The sequence below is a fragment of the Aulonocara sp. 'chitande type north' Nkhata Bay genome, linkage group LG16 (genome assembly GCF_057382095.1).
Source record: "Aulonocara sp. 'chitande type north' Nkhata Bay isolate Kocher_YH1m ecotype deep benthic linkage group LG16, A_spYH_male_GT1.1, whole genome shotgun sequence".
Classification (NCBI taxonomy): Eukaryota; Metazoa; Chordata; class Actinopteri; order Cichliformes; family Cichlidae; genus Aulonocara; species Aulonocara sp. 'chitande type north' Nkhata Bay.
The window spans coordinates 7,084,787-7,111,115 of record NC_141359.1 but is presented as its reverse complement, the minus strand read 5'-3'; the positions used below and the strand labels follow the sequence as shown (position 1 = coordinate 7,111,115).

At 38.4% G+C, this 26,329-nt stretch overlaps 2 long non-coding RNA genes across 2 annotated transcripts in view; both read left to right on the top strand.

Annotated features, from left to right (window-relative positions):
• Window positions 1–22,056, top strand: part of LOC147310894 (uncharacterized) — a 90,810-nt gene extending 68,754 nt beyond the window's left edge. Inside the window, exons 2-3 of the long non-coding RNA XR_015125512.1 lie at window positions 18,824–21,411; window positions 21,541–22,056. This is a non-coding gene — a long non-coding RNA (uncharacterized LOC147310894). The remainder of the gene's footprint in view (window positions 1–18,823; window positions 21,412–21,540) is intronic.
• A 2,306-nt stretch (window positions 22,057–24,362) lies between these two features.
• LOC147310891 (uncharacterized) overlaps window positions 24,363–26,329 on the top strand; it is a 217,466-nt gene continuing 215,499 nt past the window's right edge. The window contains exon 1 of the long non-coding RNA XR_015125360.1: window positions 24,363–24,468. This is a non-coding gene — a long non-coding RNA (uncharacterized LOC147310891). The remainder of the gene's footprint in view (window positions 24,469–26,329) is intronic.

The window sequence follows — 26,329 nt, the reverse complement described above, 5'->3', positions numbered from 1 at the left end:
GTGCTTGTCAGTGTTGGAAAGACACGTTTTTGCACTGAGATCTGCTTATTGTAAATATCTTGTACTTGTTTTTACACCTTTTCATGTCAAAGTTGGCATCTGTGCTTTTTCCGTGTTGGAAAGACTCTTTCTTGCACTGAGGGCTGCTTATTGTAAATATCTTGTACTTGTTTTTACACCTTTTCATGTCAAAGTTGGCCTCTGTGCTTTTTCAGTGTTGGAAAGACTCTTTCTTGCACTGAGGTCTGCTTATTGTAAATATCTTGTACTTGTTTGAAGAGCTTTTAATGTTAAAGTTGGCCTCTGTGCTTTTTCAGTGTTGGAAAGACTCTTTCTTGCACTGAGGTCTGCTTATTGTAAATATCTTGTACTTGATTTTTACCGCTTTTCATGTCAAAGTTGGCCTCTGTGCTTATCAGTGTTGGAAAGACTCTTTCTTGCACTGAGGTCTGCTTATTGTAAATATCTTGTACTTGTTTGAACACCTTTTAATGTCAAAGTTGGCCTCTGTGCTTTTTCCATGTTGGAAAGACTCTTTCTTGCACTGAGGTCTGCTTATTGTAAATATCTTGTACTTGTTTGAACACCTTTTCATGTCAAAGTTGGCCTCTGTGCTTTTTCCATGTTGGAAAGACTCTTTCTTGCACTGAGGTCTGCTTATTGTAAATATCTTGTACTTGTTTGAACACCTTTTCATGTCAAAGTTGGCCTCTGTGCTTTTTCCGTGTTGGAAAGACTCTTTCTTGCACTGAGGTCTGCTTATTGTAAATATCTTGTACTTGTTTGAACACCTTTTCATGTCAAAGTTGGCCTCTGTGCTTTTTCCGTGTTGGAAAGACTCTTTCTTGCACTGAGGTCTGCTTATTGTAAATATCTTGTACTTGTTTGAACACCTTTTCATGTCAAAGTTGGCCTCTGTGCTTATCAGTGTTGGAAAGACTCTTTCTTGCACTGAGGTCTGCTTATTGTAAATATCTTGTACTTGTTTTTACACCTTTTCATGTCAAAGTTGGCCTCTGTGCTTATCAGTGTTGGAAAGGCTCTTTCTTGCACTGAGGTCTGCTTATTGTTAATATCTTGTACTTGTTTTTACACCTTTTCATGTCAAAGTTGGCCTCTGTGCTTATCAGTGTTGGAAAGGCTCTTTCTTGCACTGAGGTCTGCTTATTGTGAATATCTTGTACTTGTTTTTACACCTTTTCATGTCAAAGTTGGCCTCTGTGCTTTTTCAGTGTTGGAAAGACTCTTTCTTGCAATGAGGTCTGCTTATTGTAAATATCTTGTACTTGTTTGAACACCTTTTAATGTCAAAGTTGGCCTCTGTGCTTTTCAGTGTTGGAAAGACTCTTTCTTGCACTGAGGTCTGCTTATTGTAAATATCTTGTACTTGTTTGAACACCTTTTCATGTCAAAGTTGGCCTCTGTGCTTGTCAGTGTTGGAAAGACACGTTTTTGCACTGAGGTCTGCTTATTGTAAATATCTTGTACTTGTTTGAACACCTTTTAATGTCAAAGTTGGCCTCTGTGCTTATCAGTGTTAGAAAGACTCTTTCTTGCACTGAGGTCTGCTTATTGTAAATATCTTGTACTTGTTTGAACACCTTTTAATGTCAAAGTTGGCCTCTGTGCTTATCAGTGTTAGAAAGACTCTTTCTTGCACTGAGGTCTGCTTATTGTTAATATATTGTACTTGTTTTTATACCTTTTAATGTCAAAGTTGGCCTCTGTGCTTTTTCCGTGTTGGAAAGACTCTTTCTTGCACTGAGGTCTGCTTATTGTAAATATCTTGTACTTGTTTTTACACCTTTTCATGTCAAAGTTGGCCTCTGTGCTTATCAGTGTTGGAAAGACTCTTTCTTGCACTGAGGTCTGCTTATTGTTAATATCTTGTACTTGTTTTTACACCTTTTCATGTCAAAGTTGGCCTCTGTGCTTTTCAGTGTTGGAAAGACTCTTTCTTGCACCGAGGTCTGCTTATTGTAAATATCTTGTACTTGTTTGAACACCTTTTAATGTCAAAGTTGGCCTCTGTGCTTTTCAGTGTTGGAAAGACTCTTTCTTGCACCGAGGTCTGCTTATTGTAAATATCTTGTACTTGTTTGAACACCGTTTAATGTCAAAGTTGGCCTCTGTGCTTTTTCAGTGTTGGAAAGACTCTTTCTTGCACCGAGGTCTGCTTATTGTAAATATCTTGTACTTGTTTGAACACCTTTTAATGTCAAAGTTGGCCTCTGTGCTTATCAGTGTTGGAAAGGCTCTTTCTTTCACTGAGGTCTGCTTATTGTAAATATCTTGTACTTGTTTGAACACCTTTTAATGTCAAAGTTGGCCTCTGTGCTTATCAGTGTTGGAAAGGCTCTTTCTTGCACTGAGGTCTGCTTATTGTAAATATCTTGTACTTGTATTTACACCTTTTCATGTCAAAGTTGGCCTCTGTGCTTTTTCAGTGTTGGAAAGACTCTTTCTTGCACTGAGGTCTGCTTATTGTAAATATCTTGTACTTGTTTGAACACCTTTTAATGTCAAAGTTGGCCTCTGTGCTTATCAGTGTTGGAAAGGCTCTTTCTTGCACTGAGGTCTGCTTATTGTAAATATCTTGTACTTGTTTGAACACCTTTTAATGTCAAAGTTGGCCTCTGTGCTTATCAGTGTTGGAAAGACTCTTTCTTGCACTGAGGTCTGCTTATTGTAAATATCTTGTACTTGTTTGAACACCTTTTAATGTCAAAGTTGGCCTCTGTGCTTATCAGTGTTGGAAAGGCTCTTTCTTGCACTGAGGTCTGCTTTTTGTAAATATCTTGTACTTGTTTTTACACCTTTTAATGTCAAAGTTGGCCTCTGTGCTTTTCAGTGTTGGAAAGACTCTTTCTTGCACCGAGGTCTGCTTATTGTAAATATCTTGTACTTGTTTTTACACCTTTTCATGTCAAAGTTGGCCTCTGTGCTTTTTCAGTGTTAGAAAGACTCTTTCTTGCACTGAGGGCTGCTTATTGTAAATATCTTGTACTTGTTTGAAGACCTTTTAATGTTAAAGTTGGCCTCTTTGCTTTTTCCGTGTTGGAAAGACTCTTTCTTGCACTGAGGGCTGCTTATTGTAAATATCTTGTACTTGTTTGAACACCTTTTAATGTCAAAGTTGGCCTCTGTGCTTTTTCAGTGTTAGAAAGACTCTTTCTTGCACTGAGGGCTGCTTATTGTAAATATCTTGTACTTGTTTGAACACCTTTTAATGTCAAAGTTGGCCTCTGTGCTTTTTCAGTGTTGGAAAGACTCTTTCTTGCACTGAGATCTGCTTATTGTAAATATCTTGTACTTGTTTGAACACCTTTTAATGTCAAAGTTGGCCTCTGTGCTTTTGCAGTGTTAGAAAGACTCTTTCTTGCACTGAGGGCTGCTTATTGTAAATATCTTGTACTTGTTTGAACACCTTTTAATGTCAAAGTTGGCCTCTGTGCTTTTTCAGTGTTAGAAAGACTCTTTCTTGCACTGAGGGCTGCTTATTGTAAATATCTTGTACTTGTTTGAAGACCTTTTAATGTTAAAGTTGGCCTCTGTGCTTTTTCCGTGTTGGAAAGACTCTTTCTTGCACTGAGGTCTGCTTATTGTAAATATCTTGTACTTGATTTTACACCTTTTAATGTCAAAGTTGGCCTCTGTGCTTTTGCAGTGTTGGAAAGACTCTTTCTTGCACTGAGGTCTGCTTATTGTAAATATCTTGTACTTGTTTGAACACCTTTTAATGTCAAAGTTGGCCTCTGTGCTTATCAGTGTTGGAAAGGCTCTTTCTTGCACTGAGGTCTGCTTATTGTTAATATATTGTACTTGTTTGAACACCTTTTAATGTTAAAGTTGGCCTCTTTGCTTTTTCCGTGTTGGAAAGACTCTTTCTTGCACCGAGGTCTGCTTATTGTAAATATCTTGTACTTGATTTTTACACCTTTTCATGTCAAAGTTGGCCTCTGTGCTTTTTCCGTGTTGGAAAGACTCTTTCTTGCACTGAGGTCTGCTTATTGTGAATATCTTGTACTTGTTTTTACACCTTTTCATGTCAAAGTTGGCCTCTGTGCTTTTTCCGTGTTGGAAAGACTCTTTCTTGCACTGAGGTCTGCTTATTGTGAATATCTTGTACTTGTTTGAACACCTTTTAATGTCAAAGTTGGCCTCTGTGCTTATCAATGTTAGAAAGACTCTTTCTTGCACTGAGGTCTGCTTATTGTAAATATCTTGTACTTGTTTGAACACCTTTTAATGTCAAAGTTGGCCTCTGTGCTTATCAGTGTTGGAAAGACTCTTTCTTGCACTGAGGTCTGCTTATTGTAAATATCTTGTACTTGTTTGAACACCTTTTAATGTCAAAGTTGGCCTCTGTGCTTTTTCAGTGTTGGAAAGACTCTTTCTTGCAATGAGGTCTGCTTATTGTAAATATCTTGTACTTGTTTGAACACCTTTTAATGTCAAAGTTGGCCTCTGTGCTTATCAGTGTTGGAAAGGCTCTTTCTTGCACTGAGGTCTGCTTATTGTAAATATCTTGTACTTGTTTTTACACCTTTTCATGTCAAAGTTGGCCTCTGTGCTTATCAGTGTTGGAAAGACTCTTTCTTGATTTGAGGTCTGCTTATTGTAAATATCTTGTACTTGTTTGAACACCTTTTAATGTCAAAGTTGGCCTCTGTGCTTTTTCAGTGTTGGAAAGACTCTTTCTTGCACCGAGGTCTGCTTATTGTAAATATCTTGTACTTGTTTGAACACCTTTTAATGTCAAAGTTGGCCTCTGTGCTTATCAGTGTTGGAAAGGCTCTTTCTTGCACTGAGGTCTGCTTATTGTAAATATCTTGTACTTCTTTGAACACCTTTTAATGTCAAAGTTGGCCTCTGTGCTTATCAGTGTTGGAAAGGCTCTTTCTTGCACTGAGGTCTGCTTATTGTAAATATCTTGTACTTGTTTGAACACCTTTTAATGTCAAAGTTGGCCTCTGTGCTTATCAGTGTTGTAAAGACTCTTTCTTGCACTGAGGTCTGCTTATTGTAAATATCTTGTACTTGTTTGAACACCTTTTCATGTCAAAGTTGGCCTCTGTGCTTTTTCAGTGTTGGAAAGACTCTTTCTTGCACTGAGGTCTGCTTATTGTAAATATCTTGTACTTGTTTGAACACCTTTTCATGTCAAAGTTGGCCTCTGTGATTTTTCAGTGTTGGAAAGACTCTTTCTTGCACTGAGGTCTGCTTATTGTGAATATCTTGTACTTGTTTGAACACCTTTTAATGTCAAAGTTGGCCTCTGTGCTTTTTCAGTGTTGGAAAGACTCTTTCTTGCACTGAGGTCTGCTTATTGTGAATATCTTGTACTTGTTTGAACACCTTTTAATGTCAAAGTTGGCCTCTGTGCTTATCAATGTTAGAAAGACTCTTTCTTGCACTGAGGTCTGCTTTTTGTAAATATCTTGTACTTGTTTTTACACCTTTTCATGTCAAAGTTGGCCTCTGTGCTTATCAATGTTAGAAAGACTCTTTCTTGCACTGAGGTCTGCTTATTGTAAATATCTTGTACTTGTTTTTACACCTTTTCATGTCAAAGTTGGCCTCTGTGCTTATCAGTGTTGGAAAGACTCTTTCTTGCACTGAGGTCTGCTTATTGTAAATATCTTGTACTTGTTTTTACACCTTTTCATGTCAAAGTTGGCCTCTTTGCTTTTTCAGTGTTGGAAAGACTCTTTCTTGCAATGAGGTCTGCTTATTGTAAATATCTTGTACTTGTTTGAACACCTTTTAATGTCAAAGTTGGTCTCTGTGCTTTTTCAGTGTTGGAAAGACTCTTTCTTGCACTGAGGTCTGCTTATTGTAAATATCTTATACTTGTTTTTACACCTTTTCATGTCAAAGTTGGCCTCTGTGCTTATCAGTGTTAGAAAGACTCTTTCTTGCACTGAGGTCTGCTTATTGTTAATATATTGTACTTGTTTGAACACCTTTTAATGTTAAAGTTGGCCTCTTTGCTTTTTCCGTGTTGGAAAGACTCTTTCTTGCACTGAGGTCTGCTTATTGTGAATATCTTGTACTTGTTTTTACACCTTTTCATGTCAAAGTTGGCCTCTGTGCTTTTTCAGTGTTGAAAAGACTCTTTCTTGCACTGAGGTCTGCTTATTGTTAATATATTGTACTTGTTTGAACACCTTTTAATGTTAAAGTTGGCCTCTTTGCTTTTTCCGTGTTGGAAAGACTCTTTCTTGCACTGAGCTCTGCTTATTGTAAATATCTTGTACTTGATTTTTACACCTTTTCATGTCAAAGTTGGCCTCTGTGCTTTTTCAGTGTTGAAAAGACTCTTTCTTGCACTGAGGTCTGCTTATTGTAAATATCTTGTACTTGTTTTTACACCTTTTCATGTCAAAGTTGGCCTCTGTGCTTATCAGTGTTGGAAAGACTCTTTCTTGCACTGAGGTCTGCTTATTGTAAATATCTTGTACTTGTTTGAACACCTTTTAATGTCAAAGTTGGCCTCTGTGCTTATCAGTGTTAGAAAGACTCTTTCTTGCACTGAGGTCTGCTTATTGTTAATATCTTGTACTTGTTTTTACACCTTTTAATGTTAAAGTTGGCCTCTGTACTTTTTCAGTGTTGAAAAGACTCTTTCTTGCACTGAGGTCTGCTTATTGTAAATATCTTGTACTTGTTTGAACACCTTTTAATGTCAAAATTGGCCTCTGTGCTTTTTCAGTGTTGGAAAGACTCTTTTTTGCACTGAGGTCTGCTTATTGTAAATATCTTGTACTTGTTTGAAGAGCTTTTAATGTCAAAGTTGGCCTCTGTGCTTTTTCAGTGTTAGAAAGACTCTTTCTTGCACTGAGGTCTGCTTATTGTAAATATCTTGTACTTGTTTGAAGAGCTTTTAATGTCAAAGTTGGCCTCTGTGCTTTTTCAGTGTTAGAAAGACTCTTTCTTGCACTGAGGTCTGCTTATTGTTAATATATTGTACTTGTTTTTATACCTTTTAATGTCAAAGTTGGCCTCTGTGCTTTTTCCGTGTTGGAAAGACTCTTTCTTGCACTGAGGTCTGCTTATTGTAAATATCTTGTACTTGTTTGAACACCTTTTCATGTCAAAGTTGGCCTCTGAGCTTATCAGTGTTGGAACGACTCTTTCTTGCACTGAGGTCTGCTTATTGTAAATATCTTGTACTTGTTTTTACACCTTTTCATGTCAAAGTTGGCCTCTGTGCTTATCAGTGTTGGAACGACTCTTTCTTGCACTGAGGTCTGCTTATTGTAAATATCTTGTACTTGTTTGAACACCTTTTCATGTCAAAGTTGGCCTCTGAGCTTATCAGTGTTGGAACGACTCTTTCTTGCACTGAGGTCTGCTTATTGTAAATATCTTGTACTTGTTTTTACACCTTTTCATGTCAAAGTTGGCCTCTGTGCTTATCAGTGTTGGAACGACTCTTTCTTGCACTGAGGTCTGCTTATTGTAAATATCTTGTACTTGTTTGAACACCTTTTCATGTCAAAGTTGGACTCAGTGCTTGTCAATGTTGGAACGACTCTTTCTTGCACTGAGGTCTGCTTATTGTAAATATCTTGTACTTGTTTGAACACCTTTTCATGTCAAAGTTGGCCTCTGAGCTTATCAGTGTTGGAACGACTCTTTCTTGCACTGAGGTCTGCTTATTGTAAATATCTTGTACTTGTTTGAACACCTTTTCATGTCAAAGTTGGCGTCTGTGCTTTTTCAGTGTTAGAAAGACTCTTTCTTGCACTGAGGTCTGCTTATTGTAAATATCTTGTACTTGTTTTTACACCTTTTCATGTCAAAGTTGGCCTCTGTGCTTATCAGTGTTGGAAAGACTCTTTCTTGCACTGAGGTCTGCTTATTGTAAATATCTTGTACTTGTTTTTACACCTTTTCATGTCAAAGTTGGCCTCTTTGCTTTTTCAGTGTTGGAAAGACTCTTTCTTGCAATGAGGTCTGCTTATTGTAAATATCTTGTACTTGTTTGAACACCTTTTAATGTCAAAGTTGGTCTCTGTGCTTTTTCAGTGTTAGAAAGGCTCTTTCTTGCACTGAGGTCTGCTTATTGTAAATATCTTATACTTGTTTTTATACCTTTTAATGTCAAAGTTGGCCTCTGTGCTTTTTCCGTGTTAGAAAGGCTCTTTCTTGCACTGAGGTCTGCTTATTGTAAATATCTTATACTTGTTTGAACACCTTTTCATGTCAAAGTTGGCCTCTGTGCTTATCAGTGTTGGAAAGACTCTTTCTTGCACTGAGGTCTGCTTATTGTAAATATGTTGTACTTGTTTTTACACCTTTTCATGTCAAAGTTGGCCTCTGTGCTTATCAGTGTTGGAAAGACTCTTTCTTGCACTGAGGTCTGCTTATTGTAAATATCTTGTACTTGTTTGAACACCTTTTAATGTCAAAGTTGGCCTCTGTGCTTTTTCAGTGTTGGAAAGACTCTTTCTTGCACTGAGGTCTGCTTATTGTAAATATCTTGTACTTGTTTTTACACCTTTTCATGTCAAAGTTGGCCTCTGTGCTTATCAGTGTTGGAAAGACTCTTTCTTGCACTGAGGTCTGCTTATTGTGAATATCTTGTACTTGTTTGAACACCTTTTAATGTCAAAGTTGGCCTCTGTGCTTATCAGTGTTGGAAAGACTCTTTCTTGCACTGAGGTCTGCTTATTGTAAATATCTTGTACTTGTTTGAACACCTTTTAATGTCAAAGTTGGCCTCTGTGGTTTTTCAGTGTTAGAAAGACTCTTTCTTGCACTGAGGTCTGCTTATTGTAAATATCTTGTACTTGTTTGAAGACCTTTTAATGTCAAAGTTGGCCTCTTTGCTTTTTCCGTGTTGGAAAGATTCTTTCTTGCACTAAGGTCTGCTTATTGTAAATATCTTGTACTTGATTTTTACACCTTTTCATGTCAAAGTTGGCCTCTGTGCTTTTTCAGTGTTGAAAAGACTCTTTCTTGCACTGAGCTCTGCTTATTGTAAATATCTTGTACTTGTTTTTACACCTTTTCATGTCAAAGTTGGCCTCTGTGCTTATCAGTGTTGGAAAGACTCTTTCTTGCACTGAGGTCTGCTTATTGTAAATATCTTGTACTTGTTTGAACACCTTTTAATGTCAAAGTTGGCCTCTGTGCTTATCAGTGTTAGAAAGACTCTTTCTTGCACTGAGGTCTGCTTATTGTTAATACATTGTACTTGTTTGAACACCTTTTAATGTTAAAGTTGGCCTCTTTGCTTTTTCAGTGTTGAAAAGACTCTTTCTTGCACTGAGGTCTGCTTATTGTTAATATCTTGTACTTGTTTGAACACCTTTTAATGTCAAAGTTGGCCTCTGTGCTTATCAGTGTTAGAAAGACTCTTTCTTGCACTGAGGTCTGCTTATTGTTAATATATTGTACTTGTTTGAACACCTTTTAATGTTAAAGTTGGCCTCTTTGCTTTTTCAGTGTTGAAAAGACTCTTTCTTGCACTGAGGTCTGCTTATTGTAAATATCTTGTACTTGTTTGAACACCTTTTAATGTCAAAGTTGGCCTCTGTGCTTATCAGTGTTGGAAAGACTCTTTCTTGCACTGAGGTCTGCTTATTGTAAATATCTTGTACTTGTTTGAACACCTTTTAATGTCAAAGTTGGCCTCTGTGCTTATCAGTGTTGGAAAGACTCTTTCTTGCACCGAGGTCTGCTTATTGTAAATATCTTGTACTTGTTTGAAGACCTTTTAATGTCAAAGTTGGCCTCTTTGCTTTTTCCGTGTTGGAAAGACTCTTTCTTGCACCGAGGTCTGCTTATTGTAAATATCTTGTACTTGATTTTACACCTTTTCATGTCAAAGTTGGCCTCTGTGCTTTTTCAGTGTTGGAAAGACTCTTTCTTGCACTGAGGTCTGCTTATTGTAAATATCTTGTACTTGTTTGAACACCTTTTAATGTCAAAGTTGGCCTCTGTGCTTATCAGTGTTGGAAAGGCTCTTTCCTGCACTGAGGTCTGCTTATTGTAAATATCTTGTACTTGTTTTTACACCTTTTATGTCAAAGTTGGCCTCTGACCTTATCAGTGTTGGAAAGACTCTTTCTTGCACTGAGGTCTGCTTATTGTAAATATCTTGTACTTGTTTTTACACCTTTTAATGTCAAAGTTGGCCTCTGTGCTTATCAGTGTTGAAAAGACTCTTTCTTGCACTGAGGTCTGCTTATTGTTAATATCTTGTACTTGTTTTTACACCTTTTCATGTCAAAGTTGGCCTCTGTGCTTTTTCAGTGTTGGAAAGACTCTTTCTTGCACTGAGGTCTGCTTATTGTAAATATCTTGTACTTGTTTTTACACCTTTTATGTCAAAGTTGGCCTCTGACCTTATCAGTGTTGGAAAGACTCTTTCTTGCACTGAGGTCTGCTTATTGTAAATATCTTGTACTTGATTTTACACCTTTTAATGTCAAAGTTGGCCTCTGTGCTTCTGCAGTGTTAGAAAGACTCTTTCTTGCACTGAGGTCTGCTTATTGTAAATATCTTGTACTTGTTTTTACACCTTTTCATGTCAAAGTTGGCCTCTGAGCTTATCAGTGATGGAAAGACTCTTTCTTGCACTGAGGTCTGCTTATTGTTAATATCTTGTACTTGTTTTTACACCTTTTCATGTCAAAGTTGGCCTCTGTGCTTATCAGTGTTGGAAAGGCTCTTTCTTGCACTGAGGTCTGCTTATTGTAAATATCTTGTACTTGATTTTTACACCTTTTCATGTCAAAGTTGGCCTCTGTGCTTATCAGTGTTAGAAAGACTCTTTCTTGCACTGAGGTCTGCTTATTGTGAATATATTGTACTTGTTTTTATACCTTTTAATGTCAAAGTTGGCCTCTGTGCTTATCAGTGTTAGAAAGACTCTTTCTTGCACTGAGGTCTGCTTATTGTGAATATATTGTACTTGTTTTTATACCTTTTCATGTCAAAGTTGGCCTCTGTGCTTATCAGTGTTGGAAAGACTCTTTCTTGCACTGAGGTCTGCTTATTGTAAATATCTTGTACTTGTTTGAACACCTTTTAATGTCAAAGTTGGCCTCTGTGCTTCTGCAGTGTTAGAAAGACTCTTTCTTGCACTGAGGGCTGCTTATTGTAAATATCTTGTACTTGTTTGAAGACCTTTTAATGTTAAAGTTGGCCTCTTTGCTTTTTCCGTGTTGGAAAGACTCTTTCTTGCACTGAGGTCTGCTTATTGTTAATATCTTGTACTTGTTTTTACACCTTTTCATGTCAATGTTGGCCTCTGAGCTTATCAGTGATGGAAAGACTCTTTCTTGCACTGAGGTCTGCTTATTGTTAATATCTTGTACTTGTTTTTACACCTTTTCATGTCAAAGTTGGCCTCTGTGCTTATCAGTGTTGGAAAGACTCTTTCTTGCACTGAGGTCTGCTTATTGTAAATATCTTGTACTTGATTTTTACACCTTTTCATGTCAAAGTTGGCCTCTGTGCTTATCAGTGTTGGAAAGACTCTTTCTTGCACTGAGGTCTGCTTATTGTAAATATCTTGTACTTGTTTGAACACCTTTTCATGTCAAAGTTGGCCTCTGTGCTTCTGCAGTGTTAGAAAGACTCTTTCTTGCACTGAGGGCTGCTTATTGTAAATATCTTGTACTTGTTTGAAGACCTTTTAATGTTAAAGTTGGCCTCTTTGCTTTTTCCGTGTTGGAAAGACTCTTTCTTGCACTGAGGTCTGCTTATTGTAAATATCTTGTACTTGTTTGAAGACCTTTTCATGTCAAAGTTGGCCTCTGTGCTTCTGCAGTGTTAGAAAGACTCTTTCTTGCACTGAGGGCTGCTTATTGTAAATATCTTGTACTTGTTTGAAGACCTTTTAATGTTAAAGTTGGCCTCTTTGCTTTTTCCGTGTTGGAAAGACTCTTTCTTGCACTGAGGTCTGCTTATTGTAAATATCTTGTACTTGTTTGAACACCTTTTAATGTCAAAGTTGGCCTCTGTGCTTATCAGTGTTAGAAAGACTCTTTCTTGCACTGAGGTCTGCTTATTGTAAATATCTTGTACTTGTTTGAAGACCTTTTCATGTCAAAGTTGGCCTCTGTGCTTCTGCAGTGTTAGAAAGACTCTTTCTTGCACTGAGGTCTGCTTATTGTAAATATCTTGTACTTGTTTGAAGACCTTTTAATGTTAAAGTTGGCCTCTTTGCTTTTTCCGTGTTGGAAAGACTCTTTCTTGCACTGAGGTCTGCTTATTGTAAATATCTTGTACTTGATTTTTACACCTTTTAATGTCAAAGTTGGCCTCTGTGCTTATCAGTGTTGGAAAGACTCTTTCTTGCACTGAGGTCTGCTTATTGTAAATATCTTGTACTTGTTTGAACACCTTTTAATGTCAAAGTTGGCCTCTGTGCTTATCAGTGTTAGAAAGACTCTTTCTTGCACTGAGGTCTGCTTATTGTGAATATATTGTACTTGTTTTTATACCTTTTAATGTCAAAGTTGGCCTCTGTGCTTATCAGTGTTGGAAAGACTCTTTCTTGCACTGAGGTCTGCTTATTGTGAATATATTGTACTTGTTTGAACACCTTTTCATGTCAAAGTTGGCCTCTGTGCTTCTGCAGTGTTAGAAAGACTCTTTCTTGCACTGAGGTCTGCTTATTGTAAATATCTTGTACTTGTTTGAAGACCTTTTCATGTCAAAGTTGGCCTCTGTGCTTCTGCAGTGTTAGAAAGACTCTTTCTTGCACTGAGGGCTGCTTATTGTAAATATCTTGTACTTGTTTGAACACCTTTTAATGTTAAAGTTGGCCTCTTTGCTTTTTCCGTGTTGGAAAGACTCTTTCTTGCACTGAGGTCTGCTTATTGTAAATATCTTGTACTTGTTTGAACACCTCTTCATGTCAAAGTTGGCCTCTGTGCTTATCAGTGTTAGAAAGACTCTTTCTTGCACTGAGGTCTGCTTATTGTTAATATATTGTACTTGTTTTTATACCTTTTAATGTTAAAGTTGGCCTCTTTGCTTTTTCAGTGTTAGAAAGACTCTTTCTTGCACTGAGGTCTGCTTATTGTAAATATCTTGTACTTGTTTTTACACCTTTTCATGTCAAAGTTGGCCTCTGTGCTTATCAGTGTTGGAAAGACTCTTTCTTGCACTGAGGTCTGCTTATTGTGAATATCTTGTACTTGTTTGAACACCTTTTAATGTCAAAGTTGGCCTCTGTGCTTATCAGTGTTGGAAAGACTCTTTCTTGCACTGAGGTCTGCTTATTGTAAATATCTTGTACTTGTTTGAACACCTTTTAATGTCAAAGTTGGCCTCTGTGGTTTTTCAGTGTTAGAAAGACTCTTTCTTGCACTGAGGTCTGCTTATTGTAAATATCTTGTACTTGTTTGAAGACCTTTTAATGTCAAAGTTGGCCTCTTTGCTTTTTCCGTGTTGGAAAGACTCTTTCTTGCACTGAGGTCTGCTTATTGTAAATATCTTGTACTTGATTTTTACACCTTTTCATGTCAAAGTTGGCCTCTGTGCTTTTTCAGTGTTGAAAAGACTCTTTCTTGCACTGAGCTCTGCTTATTGTAAATATCTTGTACTTGTTTTTACACCTTTTCATGTCAAAGTTGGCCTCTGTGCTTATCAGTGTTGGAAAGACTCTTTCTTGCACTGAGGTCTGCTTATTGTAAATATCTTGTACTTGTTTGAACACCTTTTAATGTCAAAGTTGGCCTCTGTGCTTATCAGTGTTAGAAAGACTCTTTCTTGCACTGAGGTCTGCTTATTGTTAATACATTGTACTTGTTTGAACACCTTTTAATGTTAAAGTTGGCCTCTTTGCTTTTTCAGTGTTGAAAAGACTCTTTCTTGCACTGAGGTCTGCTTATTGTTAATATCTTGTACTTGTTTGAACACCTTTTAATGTCAAAGTTGGCCTCTGTGCTTATCAGTGTTAGAAAGACTCTTTCTTGCACTGAGGTCTGCTTATTGTTAATATATTGTACTTGTTTGAACACCTTTTAATGTTAAAGTTGGCCTCTTTGCTTTTTCAGTGTTGAAAAGACTCTTTCTTGCACTGAGGTCTGCTTATTGTAAATATCTTGTACTTGTTTGAACACCTTTTAATGTCAAAGTTGGCCTCTGTGCTTATCAGTGTTGGAAAGACTCTTTCTTGCACTGAGGTCTGCTTATTGTAAATATCTTGTACTTGTTTGAACACCTTTTAATGTCAAAGTTGGCCTCTGTGCTTATCAGTGTTGGAAAGACTCTTTCTTGCACCGAGGTCTGCTTATTGTAAATATCTTGTACTTGTTTGAAGACCTTTTAATGTCAAAGTTGGCCTCTTTGCTTTTTCCGTGTTGGAAAGACTCTTTCTTGCACCGAGGTCTGCTTATTGTAAATATCTTGTACTTGATTTTACACCTTTTCATGTCAAAGTTGGCCTCTGTGCTTTTTCAGTGTTGGAAAGACTCTTTCTTGCACTGAGGTCTGCTTATTGTAAATATCTTGTACTTGTTTGAACACCTTTTAATGTCAAAGTTGGCCTCTGTGCTTATCAGTGTTGGAAAGGCTCTTTCCTGCACTGAGGTCTGCTTATTGTAAATATCTTGTACTTGTTTTTACACCTTTTAATGTCAAAGTTGGCCTCTGTGCTTATCAGTGTTGAAAAGACTCTTTCTTGCACTGAGGTCTGCTTATTGTTAATATCTTGTACTTGTTTTTACACCTTTTCATGTCAAAGTTGGCCTCTGACCTTATCAGTGTTGGAAAGACTCTTTCTTGCACTGAGGTCTGCTTATTGTAAATATCTTGTACTTGATTTTACACCTTTTAATGTCAAAGTTGGCCTCTGTGCTTCTGCAGTGTTAGAAAGACTCTTTCTTGCACTGAGGTCTGCTTATTGTAAATATCTTGTACTTGTTTTTACACCTTTTCATGTCAAAGTTGGCCTCTGAGCTTATCAGTGATGGAAAGACTCTTTCTTGCACTGAGGTCTGCTTATTGTTAATATCTTGTACTTGTTTTTACACCTTTTCATGTCAAAGTTGGCCTCTGTGCTTATCAGTGTTGGAAAGGCTCTTTCTTGCACTGAGGTCTGCTTATTGTAAATATCTTGTACTTGATTTTTACACCTTTTCATGTCAAAGTTGGCCTCTGTGCTTATCAGTGTTAGAAAGACTCTTTCTTGCACTGAGGTCTGCTTATTGTGAATATATTGTACTTGTTTTTATACCTTTTAATGTCAAAGTTGGCCTCTGTGCTTATCAGTGTTAGAAAGACTCTTTCTTGCACTGAGGTCTGCTTATTGTGAATATATTGTACTTGTTTTTATACCTTTTCATGTCAAAGTTGGCCTCTGTGCTTATCAGTGTTGGAAAGACTCTTTCTTGCACTGAGGTCTGCTTATTGTAAATATCTTGTACTTGTTTGAACACCTTTTAATGTCAAAGTTGGCCTCTGTGCTTCTGCAGTGTTAGAAAGACTCTTTCTTGCACTGAGGGCTGCTTATTGTAAATATCTTGTACTTGTTTGAAGACCTTTTAATGTTAAAGTTGGCCTCTTTGCTTTTTCCGTGTTGGAAAGACTCTTTCTTGCACTGAGGTCTGCTTATTGTTAATATCTTGTACTTGTTTTTACACCTTTTCATGTCAATGTTGGCCTCTGAGCTTATCAGTGATGGAAAGACTCTTTCTTGCACTGAGGTCTGCTTATTGTTAATATCTTGTACTTGTTTTTACACCTTTTCATGTCAAAGTTGGCCTCTGTGCTTATCAGTGTTGGAAAGACTCTTTCTTGCACTGAGGTCTGCTTATTGTAAATATCTTGTACTTGATTTTTACACCTTTTCATGTCAAAGTTGGCCTCTGTGCTTATCAGTGTTGGAAAGACTCTTTCTTGCACTGAGGTCTGCTTATTGTAAATATCTTGTACTTGTTTGAACACCTTTTCATGTCAAAGTTGGCCTCTGTGCTTCTGCAGTGTTAGAAAGACTCTTTCTTGCACTGAGGGCTGCTTATTGTAAATATCTTGTACTTGTTTGAAGACCTTTTAATGTTAAAGTTGGCCTCTTTGCTTTTTCCGTGTTGGAAAGACTCTTTCTTGCACTGAGGTCTGCTTATTGTAAATATCTTGTACTTGTTTGAAGACCTTTTCATGTCAAAGTTGGCCTCTGTGCTTCTGCAGTGTTAGAAAGACTCTTTCTTGCACTGAGGGCTGCTTATTGTAAATATCTTGTACTTGTTTGAAGACCTTTTAATGTTAAAGTTGGCCTCTTTGCTTTTTCCGTGTTGGAAAGACTCTTTCTTGCACTGAGGTCTGCTTATTGTAAATATCTTGTACTTGTTTGAACACCTTTTAATGTCAAAGTTGGCCTCTGTGCTTATCAGTGTTAGAAAGACTCTTTCTTGCACTGAGGTCTGCTTATTGTAAATATCTTGTACTTGTTTGAAGACCTTTTCATGTCAAAGTTGGCCTCTGTGCTTCTGCAGTGTTAGAAAGACTCTTTCTTGCACTGAGGTCTGCTTATTGTAAATATCTTGTACTTGTTTGAAGACCTTTTAATGTTAAAGTTGGCCTCTTTGCTTTTTCCGTGTTGGAAAGACTCTTTCTTGCACTGAGGTCTGCTTATTGTAAATATCTTGTACTTGATTTTTACACCTTTTAATGTCAAAGTTGGCCTCTGTGCTTATCAGTGTTGGAAAGACTCTTTCTTGCACTGAGGTCTGCTTATTGTAAATATCTTGTACTTGTTTGAACACCTTTTAATGTCAAAGTTGGCCTCTGTGCTTATCAGTGTTGGAAAGACTCTTTCTTGCACTGAGGTCTGCTTATTGTGAATATATTGTACTTGTTTGAACACCTTTTCATGTCAAAGTTGGCCTCTGTGCTTCTGCAGTGTTAGAAAGACTCTTTCTTGCACTGAGGTCTGCTTATTGTAAATATCTTGTACTTGTTTGAAGACCTTTTCATGTCAAAGTTGGCCTCTGTGCTTCTGCAGTGTTAGAAAGACTCTTTCTTGCACTGAGGGCTGCTTATTGTAAATATCTTGTACTTGTTTGAACACCTTTTAATGTTAAAGTTGGCCTCTTTGCTTTTTCCGTGTTGGAAAGACTCTTTCTTGCACTGAGGTCTGCTTATTGTAAATATCTTGTACTTGTTTGAACACCTCTTCATGTCAAAGTTGGCCTCTGTGCTTATCAGTGTTAGAAAGACTCTTTCTTGCACTGAGGTCTGCTTATTGTTAATATATTGTACTTGTTTTTATACCTTTTAATGTTAAAGTTGGCCTCTTTGCTTTTTCAGTGTTAGAAAGACTCTTTCTTGCACTGAGGTCTGCTTATTGTAAATATCTTGTACTTGTTTTTACACCTTTTCATGTCAAAGTTGGCCTCTGTGCTTTTCAGTGTTGGAAAGACTCTTTCTTGCACTGAGGTCTGCTTATTGTAAATATCTTGTACTTGTTTTTACACCTTTTCATGTCAAAGTTGGCCTCTGTGCTTTTCAGTGTTGGAAAGACTCTTTCTTGCACTGAGGTCTGCTTATTGTAAATATCTTGTACTTGTTTGAACACCTTTTAATGTCAAAGTTGGCCTCTGTGCTTATCAGTGTTAGAAAGACTCTTTTTTGCACTGAGGTCTGCTTATTGTTAATATATTGTACTTGTTTTTATACCTTTTAATGTCAAAGTTGGCCTCTGTGCTTTTTCCGTGTTGGAAAGGCTCTTTCTTGCACTGAGGTCTGCTTATTGTAAATATCTTATACTTGTTTGAACACCTTTTCATGTCAAAGTTGGCCTCTGTGCTTTTTCAGTGTTGGAAAGACTCTTTCTTGCACTGAGGTCTGCTTATTGTAAATATCTTCTACTTGTTTGAACACCTTTTAATGTCAAAGTTGGCCTCTGTGCTTGTCAGTGTTGGAAAGACACGTTTTTGCACTGAGGTCTGCTTATTGTAAATATCTTCTACTTGTTTGAACACCTTTTAATGTCAAAGTTGGCCTCTGTGCTTGTCAGTGTTGGAAAGACTCTTTCTTGCACTGAGGTCTGCTTATTGTAAATATCTTGTACTTGTTTTTACACCTTTTCATGTCAAAGTTGGCCTCTGTGCTTTTTCAGTGTTGGAAAGACTCTTTCTTGCACTGAGGGCTGCTTATTGTAAATATCTTGTACTTGTTTGAAGACCTTTTAATGTTAAAGTTGGCCTCTGTGCTTTTTCAGTGTTGGAAAGACTCTTTCTTGCACTGAGGTCTGCTTATTGTAAATATCTTGTACTTGTTTGAACACCTTTTAATGTCAAAGTTGGCCTCTGTGCTTGTCAGTGTTGGAAAGACACGTTTTTGCACTGAGGTCTGCTTATTGTAAATATCTTGTACTTGTTTGAACACCTTTTAATGTCAAAGTTGGCCTCTGTGCTTTTTCAGTGTTGGAAAGACTCTTTCTTGCACTGAGGTCTGCTTATTGTAAATATCTTGTACTTGTTTTTACACCTTTTCATGTCAAAGTTGGCCTCTGTGCTTTTTCAGTGTTGGAAAGACTCTTTCTTGCACTGAGGGCTGCTTATTGTAAATATCTTGTACTTGTTTGAAGACCTTTTAATGTTAAAGTTGGCCTCTTTGCTTTTTCCGTGTTGGAAAGACTCTTTCTTGCACTGAGGTCTGCTTATTGTAAATATCTTGTACTTGTTTGAACACCTTTTAATGTCAAAGTTGGCCTCTGTGCTTATCAGTGTTGGAAAGACTCTTTCTTGCACTGAGGTCTGCTTGTTAAATAAAAAAGTGTAAAATTAAATTTCAATAAACTAACCATAATGCCAGCTCATATGCTCTTAACGCTGCATCTCTAACTCTTTTACAGGATTTGCAGTCTTCTGATTCCTGATGAGTTCCGTAAGTGACAAGCTTACTGACTGTGTTTACTCTTCTGTGTATTAGGTATTAGGAGTAGGTATGGGTGCAGGGGAAGGCTGTGTCCTGGCTGACTCTATTCATGAAAAATATAATCTGTGTTACAACAAGATTGAAATTGAGACTCAGCATTGTTTCCCAATTTTCCAAACCCATATGAACTGTAGCCTCAGCTTTCTGTGCTTAGCTGACAGGAGGGATAGCAGAACAGATGTGTTATAAAATTTTGAGCAATGTCCTTGTACAATATTTAAGCTGCTTGTAAAGTGAAGAAAGTAGACACTTTAATCAGCCCACTCCTACAACCTGAAATGTGTGAAAGTCTAAATATTTATCAGAGGGGCTCACTAAAGATGATTTCAACAGGACAAAACTGCTTAAACTACTTCAATCTCCCACTGTGACCACTGGTGCAGGGCAGGATGAGGGTTTGTAGGTCAGTTCCTGCTATTGCAGCATCACTGAGTGTCTATCTTAAGATAAACATCATTTATTTTTGAGGTCGGTTTTGATCAAGAACATAAGTATAGCCTGCATGAAACAACCAGAGCAGGAGGTTCAATCAAGAACACATATGACATATGACACATATCTGCTTGACACGAAAGCAGTGCACACTGAACTCAGGTAACATTTGTTATTAGAGGAGGTCAAAAAGTGTGTCAGTGAGAAATATCCATCAAAAGCATGATTTACACTAGCTGCAGCTCACAGTCAGCAACTCATCAGTTTTGTTGTTCAAACCAAACAAGAATTTTTCACATCATGTTGTCCTGCAGGAACTCACCGGATCACCTCTCCAGCACTTTGATCCCAAGACAGGAATACAATATGCAGAGTTAGTTTAATTGATTGGAATTCAGCTGTCATCTTCAGAGTGTTTCATTTGATAAAGTTAAGAACGAGAAATCAAGTGGTCAGAGCTATCATGGTGATATTCAGGGTCAGATTCTGTGCTAGTGCAAAACCTTCTTTTGGCCTGAAAAAGCTACTGTGGGGTTTACAACAGAGGAGCAATTGAAAGCCTGCAGGTCAAATTAGCGTCAGGATGCATTTGCAAAAATGTTTCGTGTGAGTAGAAAGTTCTCTGGGTGATCCAACCGTGCGTTAGTTGATATACAAACATGCAATGAGAACATTTCAGTAATTAGCTGTTAAGTGTCACCCAAACATGAGGAGGCCAGTGAAGGAGCCAGTGACGGTTTAACAAAAAGAATACAGTGTGAGTGCAGGTTTACATGTTTCTCTCTGAGAAAAAGAGACGTCGATGTGTTTCTATTAGTGTGAAATCCTTTTTAGAAATTAGGCACTGTGTGAGGTCATTTAGTAAGAGTCAGTGAATCTTTCACAGTTGTAAAACACATAAAAAGAAACAACATAAGTAACGTATGTTTTTTCCCGAGGGTGGTGGGGTAGGACTTCATGTGTGGGTGACTGAGAATGTCCATTTTATTAGATATGTTGTTGTAACTGTTTCAAAGTCAGTAATGCATGAATCTGCAATGATTTTTCTTCCTTAAAAGAGGACTGTGTACAGTGTCCATTTGTGTCTGTCTCCACGTTGGGTGATTGTGGAGTATGAATATGTGTGCATGAGGGTGGGAATGCCCGTTGGTGGCTGCGTGCGCCTGTTCGACTGTGTCTGTATGTCAGGTCGGTTACACTCCACGTCTCTGGGAACATCTCAGGCCCTCCAAGGTATGGAGGCCTATCTCGATTCACCACACTCCTTGCCGTTAGTTGATGCCCTCAGGCGTCGGTGTGTTGGTGGTTCTGGTGTCCGGGGCTGGGCGCTCAGGTATGTACCGGCTCACTCCCAGTGACTGCTTGGCGAGGTCTGGCACCCGTGGCTCCGTCAGGCCACTTCCGGGGGGTGGGGGGCTCTCAGTCCTCTGGCCTCTGGGCCTGTGGCTCAGGTCACTCTGCCACAGCTGTCTGCCGGCAGAGCCCACAGCCACATCACGGGCCCCCTGTGGCTTCTGCTCCGTGGCTGCTGGGTGACCTCTAATCTGGGGCTCTCCTCAGCGCTTCCCAGGAGGGTGGCATGGCTGCAACTCCGATGGTCCTCCTTGGGCTCTCACATTCTGGGGGCCTCTGGGTGTCTGGGGCCTGGATTTCCTCCATGCCTGCTACATGCACTGGGGGACAGACTATGGCTCCCTGTTAAAAGTAGAATGGGAGGCAGAGTCTTCAGTTTTATCTTTTGTCCTGTCTTCCTCTGCTCATCCCAACAGGTTGTGGCAGATGGCTGTCCCTTCCTCAGCCTGGTGCTACTGGAGGATTCTTTCTTTTAAAATGGAGTTTTTCCTTCCCACTGTTGTCAAAGCGCATGCTCATCAGAAATCATATGATTATTGGGTTTTTTCTGTATTTTTCAAAGATCCACATCAAAAGGAGCAGGTTAAAGTGGTTCTGGCATCTGACAAGGATTCCTCCTGGACGTCTCCCAGGTGAGGTGTACTGGACGAGCTCCCACCAGGAGGAGGCCCTGAATCAGACCCAAGACATGATGGAGTTCCCCTAGATAAGCTGGAGGAGGTGGGTGTGGAAAAGGAGGTCTGGAGTTCTCTGCTTAGGCTGCTGCCCCCACAACCCGGCCACAGATAAGTGAAATAAGTAGATCAAATATAACTTGGTGTTCTAAAGAATATTGTTGTTTCCTTGCAGGACACCAGGAGAGATGAGCCCTCCATCACAGATGGTGTGGTCACCTGCAGGTTCAAGGTCATTGCATCTCCAGCCCACATCTACTGCCACTGTACTTAAGGGAAGTTGGGACAATGTTAAAGACTTTCTTCAGACAATTGCATTTGGATGAGCTAAATTCATGACAGGCACTCAAGCAGTAATGCCTCGACTGACAAACGAACATACCAAGCTTCTGTGTTGTTTGAGCCAGAGACTGCACTTGTGGATGAACAATAAAAACATTTTATATTTATTATATTAGTAATGTAACTTGCAATAAAAAGTTATGGGAAGCTTAAACTTAGTTTCAGAATAATTAAATCTGAGACTTTGTTTTATTGAAAAGTTATTAAAGTTTTAAAGTGTGTGACAAATAAAATAATAAATTATTAAGTAACACCAGCTACAATATTGGAAATATGTGTGTTGTTCAGCAGAACAGTGTCCAGTATGTTGGCTGAAATGCTTTAAATTTGAAAATAAAAGTTGGGCTGATTTTAACGCATTACAAGGAGTGTTTTAATTATTATTTTCTAAATAAGCAGTGTTTATATTACGTGTAATGAAATAAGTTCAAGGATAATAAAAGGTAATGAGATTTAATTGCATTCAACTTATGTGCAGCAAAACTAAAAATAAGTTACGGAAGTGTTCAAATAATATGTGTGCTTTTAAAAATGCTCGTCTATTTAAAGACTACACAATCTGTGTTAATTCTAATTATACCACAATCCCTTGCCTGTTGTGTTAAATATACATAAACAGTATGTGTTATCAGATGAAAGTACAAAACTCTCAAGAACCCCCCTCCTAAATTTCAGGTGGCATTTTAAAAACATGCCATGACATAACACACAGCTGCTATAATCATACAGTGAGGTCAAATGTCAATTATCGTTATAGGTTCTTGCTATATGTTATAACATAAACACAGCACAGTTGTAAGAATAATAGTTTCTAGGTTCTAAGGCTTTTTGTCAGTTTAATAGTGAGCTTTACGAGACTCGTTTTCGTGCCAAAGGCTCGCACAGGCCTAAGTTCCCTTATGACAACTAGAGCTGGAAACAAGACCTCAAGCGATCCTAAGGCTAATTAGCACGGCTAGCATTTAAAAAACATCTGTTAAATGTTGTCATTGCTAGCATATACCTGTATTACAGCATGGTAAGTAGCGAGAACGCAAAGTTTTTGTTACCTTTGAAAAGAAAAATGTGAAGCTGTAATATTAGCATGAGCTATGCTAATGTTATTCGCTGAAACAAACATCTCAGGTACTGACTTACTGCTTTCTAATATCTGTGTTTATTTCTGGATATACCTACATGGTTATTAGACATCCCACATAAAGGGTGACAAAGGCAGTAACTATAAATGACCATAACTTTACTGTAAATTACACTGATGGGCTCAGTTCATATAGTTATATCACGTGCACACGCATGTTAGCAACCGTAACCATGCAGGCTGTTGGTATATGAATGCTGCGCAAGGTTCCAGCTGTTCCTTTACACTTGCTCTTGGATTTGTCTTGACCTGCTCCAAGCTCAGCTTGTGGAAAGATAACTTTTGGAGAATATTTCTACAGAAAGCGGATTTTACTACAAAGCGACAACAACTACTGCATCTTTGGATCTTTTGTACTTGTGTTTCATCATAACAGCAAAGCTTGAAGATCGTGGACCCCGACTCGTCGACAGCCACCAGGTACATTTCAAAATTTCTTCAATTATTTCAAGAATCACTAGATGACTATAGTAATTTTACAGGTTCCAGTGTGAATATCACGTTTTAATGTGATCAAAATAAGTGTGTTCTAAGACTTTTCCTGGCAAATCGCTTTTATGCTTTAAATTTTCCAGGAGAGGTGTAGAATTTATTACCGACTGGTGTATGAATGTGAAAAAAGGTTTTACTTTGATTTGAAGCCTTCAAATTTGACACTTTTTTCCAATGAAATGGTTAAAATTAGCTTAAAATTCGTAAAATGCCCCCCTCCCCAAATATACATATGTATATGTGTATATCGGTTTCTATGGTAACAGCATCTCCTCACAATGTTAGGACATATAGGAGTAAACACACCAGGTCCCCTGTAGGTCCTGACATCATTTTCTTCTCAAAGGCTTCATTTGAATAAACTATAACTTTTCCCCAGCTACATATGCGATGATAAATAAAATAAAATGAAATAATATAAAAAAGAATATTAAAACATCAATCATAGTCAAAAATAATCATAAAGTCAAACTGTTACAAAAATGTGTTTTATTTTTAAAATTGTGTGTGGAGTTCTACTGCCTTTTTTGCATTAGCAATATTTAGGACATGGAATTGGTACATGGGGAGATTAAATGTTTCGTTATATTTTACATCGTTAATGAAAGAATTAAAAAAAATATGAGAATGAGCTGCTAAATTATTTATGGATTTTCTGCAGTATGCTATTCATGTCCAGTTCTTTACAAATCAGTACCTATTATCCATGACCTAGTCCAACGTAGTGTTTGCATAAAGGTTTAAAAAGAACAAATAAACAAAATGAATGTATACAAAATACAATACTGTTACCTTAAAAGTGTAGTGTGCACAGAGTGAGCTGCCTTGGCAGAGATTTGGATGCTTCACTTAATGATTGTGGACATAGTTGAAATCTTGTTTTCTTCTCACATGAACAAGTAAAGTGTCATTCAGTCTGATATGAATGTAGCCTGTAGCTTTAGCACTGGGTGCTTACTACATTCCTACTGTTATTTTAAACTTTGTTTCCTTACAGGCTGTCTTGACTACATTGTTGAACGTCCCAAGAACGAGACCTTTCTGAAGTCATCAGGATCCTTGATGACAGTCTCCTGAGCGCCATCTCTTCTGATGAAGCGTGGGACACTGATACCGTGCGTGTCAGTAAAGGTGAGTACATCGCCCTCTCATCCTCCCCCTCTTCTCATGAAGAACTGGATGCTGATGCGTGTCAGTGAAGTGGAAGGTGAGTACTCCCTCCCCACCTTGCTTTCTTGCACTGAGGTCTGCTTATTGTAAATATCTTGTACTTGTTTTTACACCTTTTCATGTCAAAGTTGGCCTCTGTGCTTATCAGTGTTAGAAAGACTCTTTCTTGAACCGAGGTCTGCTTATTGCAAATATCTTGTACTTGTTTTTACACCTTTTAATTTCAAAGTTGGCCTTTGTGCTTTTTCATTGGTGGAAAGACTCTTTCTTGCACTGAGGTCTGCTTATTGTAAATATATTGTGTTAACTTGTTATTTTCTGTTTTATCGCGAGAGTACTGTTGCCCGCGAAGGGTTGTTGTTGTTGTCCGTATGAAAAATGGCGGAATGAATAAAGCGCTGTGAATGAGAGTACGACGTCGTGTCTTTTGAGTTAACATTGGTAGCAGAGGATGGTTTCCAATTACAAAGTACCACCAAAGCTTGATGAAGCCAGGCCATACGAATGCTGGAAGAATGAAGTCAACATCTGGAGACGAGTTACGGAGCTGGATAAAAAGAAACAGGCACTCGCGGTGGTGCTGGGCCTCGAGGGAAGAGCCAGAGAAACGGCCATGGAGATACCCGCAGACAAAGATGACGGTATGGAAATACTGCTTGCAAAACTTGACGCGGTGTTTCAGAGAGAAGAGAAAGACCACGCTTATGAAGCCTACTCGTGTTTTGACTCCATTGCAAAGAACCACAGCGTGTCCATGGCAGACTACATTATAGACTTTGAACAGCGTTATAACCGGATGAAAAAGTGGAGGAGTGTAACATTACTTTGTACACTAAAGCCTCAATGACAGACGCTGAAATTTTCCTGACTGAGGCACTGGGGTCAACCATTATTGATACTGCATGTACACGTACAGTTTGTGGTCAGAAGTGGCTAGATAGTTACATGCGTGACCTCAGCCAAGGCCAAGTAAACAAGCTGTTGCAATCAGAAACCCCCAGCTCCAGACCATTTCGCTTTGGGGATGGTATTGTAGTGTATTCCAGCAGAAAAGTGAAACTTCCAGCCAAAATTGGACAAACAAAATGTGACATTGAAAGTGAAGTAGTTCCTGTTGACATTCCACTACTACTGAGCAAAACGTCTCTCAAGAAAGCAGGGACTGTTCTAGACATGGAGAATGACAGTGTTGTCATGTTCAAGCAGCCTGTTCCTCTAGAGCTCACTAGTTCGGGACACTATTGCGTGGACATTAGAGATGAAAATACTACAGAAAGTTGCAATGAAAATGAAGTTCTCATGGTAACTGCTGAAATGTCTACAAAAGAGAAACAGAAAGTCCTTGTGAAACTTCATAAGCAGTTTGGTCATGCATCTGCAGAGAGGTTATTGAGGCTCATCCAAAGCTCTGGCAATACAGATAAACAATGTGCAGTTATTCTACAAGAGATAGTTCATGACTGTGACATTTGTCAGAAATATTGCAAAACCAAGCCGAGACCTGCTGTTGGTCTACCCCTGGCTTCTGAGTATAATGAGACAGTAGCGATGGATCTACATGAGCTGGAGCCCAATGTGTGGTACCTTCACATCATCGACCACTTCACACGCTTCAGTGCCGGCAGCATCGTAAAGACAAAGAAAGCTGCAGAGATCATCAACTCCTTCATTCACACCTGGATAAGCATTCACGGTGCCCCCAGACGGCTCTACACAGACAACGGCGGAGAGTTCAACAACACAGACATTCGGGACATGGCTGAAAACTTCAACATTGAGGTAAAAACAACGGCGGGGTATAGTCCCTGGAGCAACGGACTAC